Source organism: Tinamus guttatus, unplaced genomic scaffold (assembly GCF_059628265.1).
Source record: "Tinamus guttatus ecotype Peru unplaced genomic scaffold, ASM5962826v1 Tinamus_guttatus_pri_ptg000459l, whole genome shotgun sequence".
Classification (NCBI taxonomy): domain Eukaryota; kingdom Metazoa; phylum Chordata; class Aves; order Tinamiformes; family Tinamidae; genus Tinamus; species Tinamus guttatus.
The window spans coordinates 2,645,952-2,655,705 of record NW_028288993.1 but is presented as its reverse complement, the minus strand read 5'-3'; the positions used below and the strand labels follow the sequence as shown (position 1 = coordinate 2,655,705).

The 9,754-nt window shown below is 47.8% G+C and overlaps 1 protein-coding gene across 3 annotated transcripts in view; it reads left to right on the top strand.

Moving 5' to 3' along the window:
• The first annotated feature begins 1,055 nt into the window (after window positions 1-1,055).
• TAOK3 (TAO kinase 3) overlaps window positions 1,056-9,754 on the top strand; it is a 74,331-nt gene continuing 65,632 nt past the window's right edge. For 2 of the 3 annotated variants that reach the window (XM_088532312.1, XM_088532310.1), the window contains exon 1: window positions 1,056-1,117. The gene's annotated coding sequence lies outside the window, so the exon portion shown is untranslated. Of the gene's footprint in view, window positions 1,118-7,012; window positions 7,032-9,754 lie in introns of those variants that run through there. The other variant, XM_088532311.1, reaches the window with a different exon arrangement.

Below are 9,754 nucleotides of genomic sequence, written 5' to 3'. Positions count from 1 at the left end.
TAAACGTTTTTTAAAGCTAGTTAAGTTGGCTCATGTTTTCATTAAAGCTGTTGTGCTTATTGCAACTCATTATTTTATGTACGTTCACTCAGTCTGAAGGAAGATTTTTTCCTCAACCACTGGCAGAGCAGCTCACACCACAGTCCAGCTTTTTTTTTTTTTTTCCATTTGCAAGAACTGGAGAAAATAAATAAATAAACTTACCGAGCTTAGCTTCTAAACAGACATCATGGCAACTAATTTATTGCACAAATTAGATGACTAACTAGAAAGCTGTAATACAGCGCCGTTTTAACAGGAGAGCACACAACGGCACCCCTCGTCTGGAACAGAGGCCTTTTAAGTTGCTGCACGTTGTTTGGAAGGACACCATGACGATGGACTTAAAAGACGAGCAAAATAGCTGTGGGACAGAGACGCAGAACGAGGCAGTGCGGGGCACTGGCAGCACACAGAGCTGGGCTCTCCCGGCTTTATTTAGCCAGAAAGCGCCCAAAAGTGAGCCTCGCCCCAACCTTCTGCCCTGAGTTCTTCCTACTTGGGGTCTTTTGGCCTCTACTAAATCTCCTCCTGTTCTTCCTGCCTCAGGCCGCCGCGAGCTCCCTCGGGAGCCCCTAAGCAGGGAGGGCTCCCCCCCCCCGCGGGGCCTCCCGGGCCTCCGCAGCCCCCCGGGCCTCCGGGGCCTCCCCGCCTGGGCGGCGCCCCGTAGTCCCACAGCGCTAACGGTTCCTGGGCGCTACCAATCGACGCCCGATCGCTCCTGCGCCGCGCGAGCAGGCAGAGTGAATCGAGCGCGGCTGGCGCGATCCGCCGCTCCACGCCGTTCCCAGCGCGGGGCCGGGCGCGGGGCGCGCTCAGGCAGCTAAGTGGCGCGCCGAGCGGCGCTCGATGCGGTTCCGCGCTGCTCCCTCGCCTGCGCTCCCGGGCTGTGCACCGGACAGGCGGTGCAGCCGAGCGCCGAGCTGCGATTGGCCGCGCCTGGCGGGCGGGCGGGAGCGGCGGCGGCGCCGGGGCAGGAAGCGGCGGGAGCGGCGCCTCCCTCCTCCTCCTCCCTTCTTCCTCCTCCTCCTCCTCCCGGGCGGCGCGGACGTGGCCACCACCGGCCTCCCGGCACCAGGTGAGGGCGGCGGGGCCGTTGGCGGGGCCGGTGCGCGATGGGGTCGCCGTGTCGCCTGCCCTGAGACTTCGAGCCGCGCCCGGCAGCGGGCGCCGCTGTCCCGGCGTCCCAGGAAGGGCAGCGACTTCCCCCGCACGGGGACGGGGCCGGGGCCCCCGCCGCTTCCCCGGGGGCCGCGGACGCCCCGGTGCTCGCCGAGCAGGGGGAGGCGGCCGTGCGGCTCGGGAGCGAGTGCCGGCCCTTGCGCTGCTGCGGTTCGTGCGTGTCCGTGCACACAGCGTGCGCGGGCGCAGCCGGGCGTCGGGCCTCGCTTTTCCGGGGAGAGCGGGCGGAACGAGGGTGCCCGGAGGTCAGAAAAGAGAACGACGGTGCCCGGAGGATCCCGGCAGCTCCTGCGGGGCCGCGGAACACGGCCGCGCTCCCGGTGCGCGTTGCTCCCTCCCCGGGAGGGCCCCGGGAGCGCTGCCCGCCGCGCAGGGACCCGCCGGCGCGGGGAGACGCGGGCTCGGCCGGGGCGCTGCTGTCCTCGCCCGCTGGAGCCGCCCGTCCCGGCGGGATGAGGAACCGGCCCCGCGCCCGGGCACCGGCCCCGCGCCCGGGAACCGGCCCGCCGTGCAGCGCTCCTTCGGCAGAGCACAGGCAGGGCCCAGGCAGCCCGAACTCCGCTTATACTGCTCGGAAAAAGCTCGGAAAAGCTCGGCAAAGGCGTTGACGCTTGTTTCGTGCAGCTGCTTTGGCTCGTGGTCGCAGCAGAGCGTGGGGTTCCTGCACTCAAGGAGCTGCCGGGAACGGTACCCGGGCGCCTTCCTCGCTGCCCCTCTTTAGAGCCCTGTCAGCTCTGTAGCTGCTGCTGGTGTCTGAAGGAGTAAAGTGACACGGGGAGTGCGGTGACTGTGAACACTTCATAGCAAGCGCTCTTTTGCTAAACACTGCAGTTAAGAAAAAAATCTCTCACATCTTAGTGATTTATGACCCACTGTGAGGCTGCAAACTGTATTTGTGTATTTTGTGGTGATGTCAAATTAAGATTTTTTTTTTCATTTACTCAATAATGAATTACTCATCATATGAATATGAACTTTCCTTGGCATTTCTTTTGAGGGAAAATTGAGCTGGGTTGTATCCACCTTCTCAATATGAGCGTTTTCAGACTTCAAGCTAATTCTTTTGCATGTGTATTGCCTTTCTGCTCATCCCTGCCACTTTTTTTCCTCTGCTAACTATCACTTAAAAGGGTCCTTGCAAGTTAAGTTTCTTTTCTTTTTCTCCTGCTTATCTATTATAAATATCAATCTCATACCAACCATCATTTGTTGCTGTGTTCATTTTTCGCAATGTGTTGCAGAATGGGATGGCTTTAAGTAAAAAATTCCTTTTGCATGTAGCAAGTGGCTGGGTAAGTAGAGGCTTTTGGGAAAGGCTCCGGCTGGGAAGGAGAGCGGTGGCGAGGGCGGCCTTGGGCATTTCCCGTTTACGGGCTCTTGCTCCAGGTGGTTCTGCAGCCCCGTGCAATGCTGCAGTGCTCAGGTTATGAGGGAAGGATGGGGTCAGGGCTTTGGGGAAATGACTGAGATTTATTTGTTGCTTTTTCAGTTCACTTACCTTTTAGGCAACAAAGGATGTTGCAAAGGCTTAAGCTTGATACTTAAGCAGATTTTCATAAAACTGAATTTCAGCACTTGCTCAGCTTTTTAGTCGATGTATTTTTACCCAACAGTAAAAGAAATCAAAAAGAGCAAACCATAAAAAGGAGCATTTTATTTTACACCGTGTCCTTTTAAATTACTTCCGTATTTGAGGGCCATTGATTAAACCAGGGTGATGTGATTGCCTTTGGCTCAGCGCTCACAACAAACATTGTGCAACTGCGCCCTTCCTCGGCTCTCCCCAGAGCTCGGGGGGTTTCCGGGCTCTCCTTATCCCTCTCTGAGTTCTCTGTGGTGCATTCATTTTAATTTGGTAGGTGAAACCTGCTGTACAAAGGCACCGATTTGGGAAATCCATGTCCCAGTAGACCTTTTGGGGTAAAAAGAAGGAACTCTCAGCCTATGTTGACGCAGCAGCACTGCTGGTTTCTCGTTTTGCTGCCCTGCTGGAGCGGTGCAGTCTGCACCATCAAGAGTCATCGTGGGCTCCTGCATGTCCGGAGCTGTAATCTGTGAACCTCACTTCCTAATTAACCAGGAGGGCAGCTGAAACAAATTAAGGTAAATGAGTTGGGTGTGGTGCTTGTGTCTGAGCTACCAAGGGAGGGATGTTGGAAATCTGCCTTCCGATACCCTCTGAGGGCCCTGCGATACCCTCGTGGCTTCCGCAGGGTCTTTCTGAAACCTCCCTGCAGAGCAGCAGGGAGCAGTGCTTCTAATATTAGGCATATTGCTGTGCTTAAATTAAAGGCTTAGCATATATTTCAACTGAATGCTGGAAATGAGGAAAAAATGCAGGTTAAGATTCGCGGGCTTTGCTCTCGGATTGAAGAAACAGACAGTACTGCTAGGAAAAAAAGGTTTGAATTAGTTCAAAGAGGATTTTTTTTTTTGAACTTAGTTTCTCTCCGTGGCTTGGGATCAGTGTGTTTTTATTGAGGATCGCAGAGCATTTCTGAGCTGTTTGGGGGTTTTCCTGTTTATCTCCTTGGCCTTGTGTTTGCAGTGTCTTACTGGACTTTCCCTTGGTGTCAGAAATTGCTGGATTAATTTGTAAGGACAAGGAAATTTGGGTTTTAATATAGGGAGCTTCATTAGCAGCTCAGACAAACTTGTTCTGTAAGCACTTATGTCCTTGAACAGGTAATAGCTTGATGTTGATGTAATTACTATTTTTCCGCGCCCTGAATATTAGGTCCAACTGGACTCTGGTTTGTTTCAAATTTAATGAAACCGATGGTTATGTGGGAGTGCACGGCTGCCTTCCCCACGCCTTGGCTGCAGAAGGCTTCAAATAAGGACATTCTCACAGTTCGTTCAGCAGATGATTTTCAATTGCCCTCTCCAAAAGTGAATGTAATTGGGCACTTCTGGGTAATGCCAGTTAATTGGGCAAAGTTAGGCCAGCTCGTTCAGGTGAGTTCTGTTGGGTTGATTTCAGAGTTTGGAAACAGCAAATGGGCCCTGATCTGGCTTCCCAGAGAGGGAGGAATTCCTCAACGGGGGAGTAAACAGTGACCTGAGCGTGTTGGGTTTTCCCTTGTGAAGCCACTTTTGCCCAGGCCCCTTTGCTGCTGCTTGCCTGGGAGAAGTCCTCGTCAGTCGCCCTGTCACCCTGTGTCCTGCTAAATCCCAGCTAGGGAACCAACACGCTGCCCACCCGCAATTCCCTGCAGCCTGAAACCCCTCTGCATGGGGGCTTTCTCATTGCATGTGTGTTATTTTTCTTCTAACTTTTCTCACAAATTATTACAACTATTATTACAATACAGAACATGGTAAAGGCTGTGTCCCTGAGTAACTGCTTTTCAGCACTGGGAGGGATGAATCTCACCCGGCGCGTGTGCCTTTTCACGTGTGTTAAGCACTTCAGGATGAAAGGTGTTATGACTACCAGATACCATCACCACTTTACGAGCAGGATGTCTTTATTAGATGGGAATTGATGAATATGTGCTAAACAGCGTGCATGCTGAGGGCACTTCTGAAGCGATGCAGATAATGTGCTTGCTTCCTGCACTAATCTTTAATTTTTCTTCCTCTTAAATAAACAATCTGAGATCCTCCCGCACAGAATCTGTCGCCACAGCGAGCAGACTTCTTTGGGGCTGCCCTTGAACACTGCAAGTATGTAAGCCACATTTACAGGAGTGTAGTCACTGATGATTCATGGTGAGATGATGTTTTTCTTTCTCGTAATGGAGCATATCTGAGTGTGCAGCATATGGGACTGCTGAAAATTGTTAAACGTAGAGCCCAGATTTGATTTATTACACGCCGAAAAGAGTTGGGCTTTTTAGCCCAACACTAAGCAGAACAGTTTTGTAAACAGCTCTGGCTGCTGCTTTTGTTACTGGACGCACTGTGTTGTAGTGGTAACTTTTCAAATAATTCCGCTAAATGAAAACAGCTTTCGTTGAGTAATTATGCATGTCTGTTACCCTGGAGAAAATGTATAAATTTATTGGCTGTTTTATTTAAAAATATGTGATTTCTGAGACTGAAAAAGGTTTGAATGCAGGTCTGTCCTGCCAGGTCACACAACCCTTTAGCCATCCAGCTGGATCCTGCAGGTTCTTGTGGATGAGGGTTTAAAAACTTCAGCCCTATTGGCCTTGTATGGGGAGCAGAGGTAGAAATAACGTTTAGAGGGATGTCCTCCCTCCCTCCCTCCTGTCGTACTCACTGTGTTCACATCTGTTTTGTGATGTTGCAATGCTGCACGCTGCTTGCTGACCGAGGTTTCATGCTGATCGTGAGAAGGGTCTTGAAAGCTGAAATATTCCAGGCAAATCTAGCTGCGTGGGGGCGTTGGAAGTGGCACAGCTGCAGCTCTTGTTTCAGAGAGGTCCTTCCCTCTTCTCCCCTTGCCCTCCCTGCCCGACTACCGGAGGCTTCGTAATGAGGTGGGTGGAAGCAGAGGTGCCCTTGGATCCCTCCGGCACCGAGGCAGCGGGTACCGTGTGCTACGGGGCAGTTAGAGCAGGAATTCCAGCTGTGCTTCCTTGTGCCCTGCTGCATTTCTTAATTATTTGTGTTTTAGGCGGCTGTGATCTCTTTGGAGCTGGCATCGCTTCTGTGGTGCCTTTGTAGCCCTCCCTGCAATGTAGCTGAAGCTCATGGGGACTGCAGAACACAGAGAACAAGGAGCTGGGCATGGGCGTGCGTTGGTGAAGCTTTCTAAAAAGTGATTAAAACAATATGCAGGAACCTTCTTTTGAATTTTAGAATGGTGTTTGCGTTTGACTTGCCTTTTTCCAAGGAAAATTAACAGACTTGTAAACGTTATCATCACTGGTGAAAGAAATTATAATCCACATCTGGTTCTATTTTTGTTAACCTCAAAATAAACTGTAAACATCTGTAAACCTTTTAGCAATTAAAAGGAATATATGCATTTTTCTCTAGGCTTTTTTTTTTTTGTATGAAGAATACCAGATGATACCAGATGAGTTATTTACTTCCTACCTGCTAACACTGCGTCCATCTCCTTTGGGACAGAAGCTCTCAGTTCAGTGCTGCTTGTGCTTCCACTCATTTTGGCTGGTGCAGATGAAGTTTGGGTATGTTGCATCCATAAGGAAAAAAATATTTCTTGGCGTCGTTAGCAAGTGCTTTATTTAATAAAAGGAAGCATTATCTGCTGTTGAAGGAATTAACTAATGACTTCTCATTATCATCACCTTCAGGATCTTAGATCTTCCTGTCTCTTGCCTCATTCTTGATCATAAAGTGGAAGGGGCAAACAAGCTTTATTTTTTTCTTCCTTCTCCCACCCCAACTCTTAAGCAGTTTCTTAACTTGAGATGAACTAATCATTGATGTAAACTATTTGAATAAACCAAGATTAAGGAAAATATTCCATTTTCATCTACAGAACGAACAACTTTTATTAAAATTCATTTAGCTCATCAACGAACTTCAGTTACTAGTTTAAACTGCACACAAACCAGTCAGATGAGCAATAGTCTTAAATGAGTTTTATCCTATAGCATTTTTAACCTTACCACACAGTGATTGTAATTTTAACTTTAAGCTTTTTTGAAAAGAGGTGGAGGAGAACATTTCTTATCTGGAAAGTATGCGAGTGGCAGAGCAGATAAGATAATTGAGACCTAAATGTGAGCTAGGATGGAAACTGGGTCTCTGTTGTAGAGTTGGGTCTCATCCAGTTTGCCACAGTTGGATGCTGCTTTAATGCATATTAATGCCATGAGTTTTGTCATCCTTTGGATAACACGGTGACTTTTGACCCTCCTGCCGCTTTTGTATCAAAAGTCCTGAGCCTTTAACTGAAGTAACAGAGGTTCTGACTTTCACAGAGGTTTATGTTCGTTTGTGATAACGAAAAAATGAGTATTTTATCTTATCTGTAACAATGTTTTGCTCCTAAAGTGAGGAATAGAAACCAAAAATGTTCCAACTAGCTGCACAAATATTTCTCAAATGTTTCTATATAAATTTTGAGCAATGCCTTTATCTGTAGCAGGATGTGCACAGGAAATGGCAACCTTTCCATTTGCAGTTCTTCCTCTTGTGGAAGAGCTCCTGCTGTGGTTTTAAAGGTTGTTATGTTTGGGACTTGATGGCCCAAGTGAGTAGATGATGGTAATGCACATATATACGTAACTACAGTAAAGGAATTGTTATTGCAATGGTTTTATACTACAAAATTTGGTATATATTTTTGTTTTGTTTACTTTAGCTCTGCTTTTGCCCTTTTCAGCTTTGTAACTTTGGGCAAGTTTTCTTCCCCCTCTCCCCAAAAAGTCTTTAATTTCTACTCAGCTTTTCTCCTAGAGCATGTGAATTTAGTATCTTCTTTATTACAGTGACTATTGTGCTGGTTCTTGTGTTGCAAGAAATGCAGTGTAGGAAAGCTGCAGGTTATGGTAGTCTATAATCCAGAACAGGCTCTTGCTCTTCCAAGCAGCTCTTGAACATGTCATATCAAAGTTGCCTGCGTTGTAAGGAGCTGCACAAAGTGCAGATAAACGTGTGCTATGCAGTAAGAGCAATGCAAAATCTAAAGGCTCCCTAAATACCAGCGTAGCCAAATGCTTCAGGTTCTGGTGCGTTTGAGACCTTTTTTAACTGTGTGTTGTAGTGAGGTTTTTGTGAGCGTGGAGAGGATTCTTCAGCCCATTATAGGAAGATGGGCAATAATCTATGGGCTAAAGCTAGTTGTTTATTTTTTCCAGCTATCAGAATGTTTTGGAGGAATGTAACTTGCATTTCTGAGCAAACTTACCATTTCCTGATATGCTGAGCCCAAATCAGACCAGAACTGGTCAAACCTAATTGCTGCCTGATCTGTTGCACAGTTTATATTGAATTGAGGTGCTGGAGAAGCTCCGAGCAGCAGAGGGACAAGAACACGGCTCCGATACTGCCAGGCAGCGACCGGAGCCCCGGGCGACCCGTGCGGCTCTGCTTGTGTTTAAGGTCAACTGCTTGCAAATATTTTTAGTATTCAAATACTATTTATAAGACCAGACTAATTTCTTTCCTTGTAATGACGGCCTTTTGGCTGATGACAGGAGTGGAATCTGGAAGAACTGGATTTTTACATGCCACTAATCAGCTGCATATCCACAAGGAAGTCGCTTGCTAGCTCTTCTGCCTCAGTTTTTTTAAATTAAATTAAAAAATGTTGACTAATGCGTGTCTCACGGGGCACTGAATGCACAGGTAGTAGCCACATGCTGTGAGATCTCTGGAAAACACTACAGGAATGTCCAAGGCGTTTATTATGGTTGAGGCTCCAGCAGTGAAAGAACTGGTTAGGCCTGGGTTAATGTCAGGCTGTTCATTAAGGGCAGACTTAATAGGTGAAGCTCTGAGAGTGGCTGCTCTTGGCTTTGCCCGCAATTACAGCGGGCAGCTCCAGCCTGCTGCACTATTGGAGCATCGCAGGGGTTCGGAGCGGGGCTGGAGCGGATGCAGGGACGTTGGGATCTGCCTTGGGCTCTTCCTTTCTGCTTCCCTGCCGGCTTTGCAGGCAGGTCGTGCCGTAGCCACGGTGAATTTTGGCTGTTTAGCCCAGTAGCAATTGCTTCCTCTGCCATTGGTGTGTCTGTAGTGCCTTCTCACCTAAAAAAGGGCAGTTCATTCCACTGAAATCTTCCTTTGCATCTGCCTGCCTCTGTCTGTCACTTTTTTGCCTTTTAATTGAACAGGACAGAAATGTTTATTAGGCAGCAGAAACTTTAGCATGTGATATTAAAGGTATAAACCAACTAGAAATAAGAAGAATTTGCAGTCTTCAAGCTCAAGATGTTTTTATTTTATTGAAAACCCAGTCCGCTTCTGTGTGATGTCCGTATTTTGTTTTTAAAATTTTATGTGATAGTACATTTATAAAACGTGTTGTAATAAGCAGTGGCACGAAAAGGAGAAAACTTCTTTTAGGGAAGAGTAGGTTATCAGTGTATTTTCCAAAACCAAATAATTTTGCCAGGCATTTGCAGTGGGAAGTTAAACTTCAGTAACTCTCTTAAAATTCAACAGCGCTGCAGTCACCTACCTAAACATGGGAGACAGCGTTAGAAATTGAGATCTAAATCTAGGCTTACTCTTATTTGCCCCCGGGGTTTGCTCTCTTTGTGGTTATGTGTGTTAGCTGGTTTTGGTGACTTGGCAGATTTGAAATGTATTGATTAAAAAAAAAAATCCCTCATTTCCTGTAAACACAGGACTTTGGCACTAGGAATAGGGTTTTGAGGGCATGAAATTGATAGTGAATTTTAAATCGCAAGACTAAGTTAACATGAATTTCAAGCTGATGTTTCTGCTGGAGAGGAAAGCAGCTATTACTTTCTGGATTTTCCTTTGCCCCAGTGAGTTGCGTTGGCCCAAACTTTTGTGGTACCACATGGTGATACACGTGAGGAAATGGATCAAGGTGTCACATCAGTCAAACCAGCCCGTGTATTTTGCACAGGGTATTTGGGGAGTAGGAGGGAGCAGGTGGGGAATGCGGAGCGGGCTG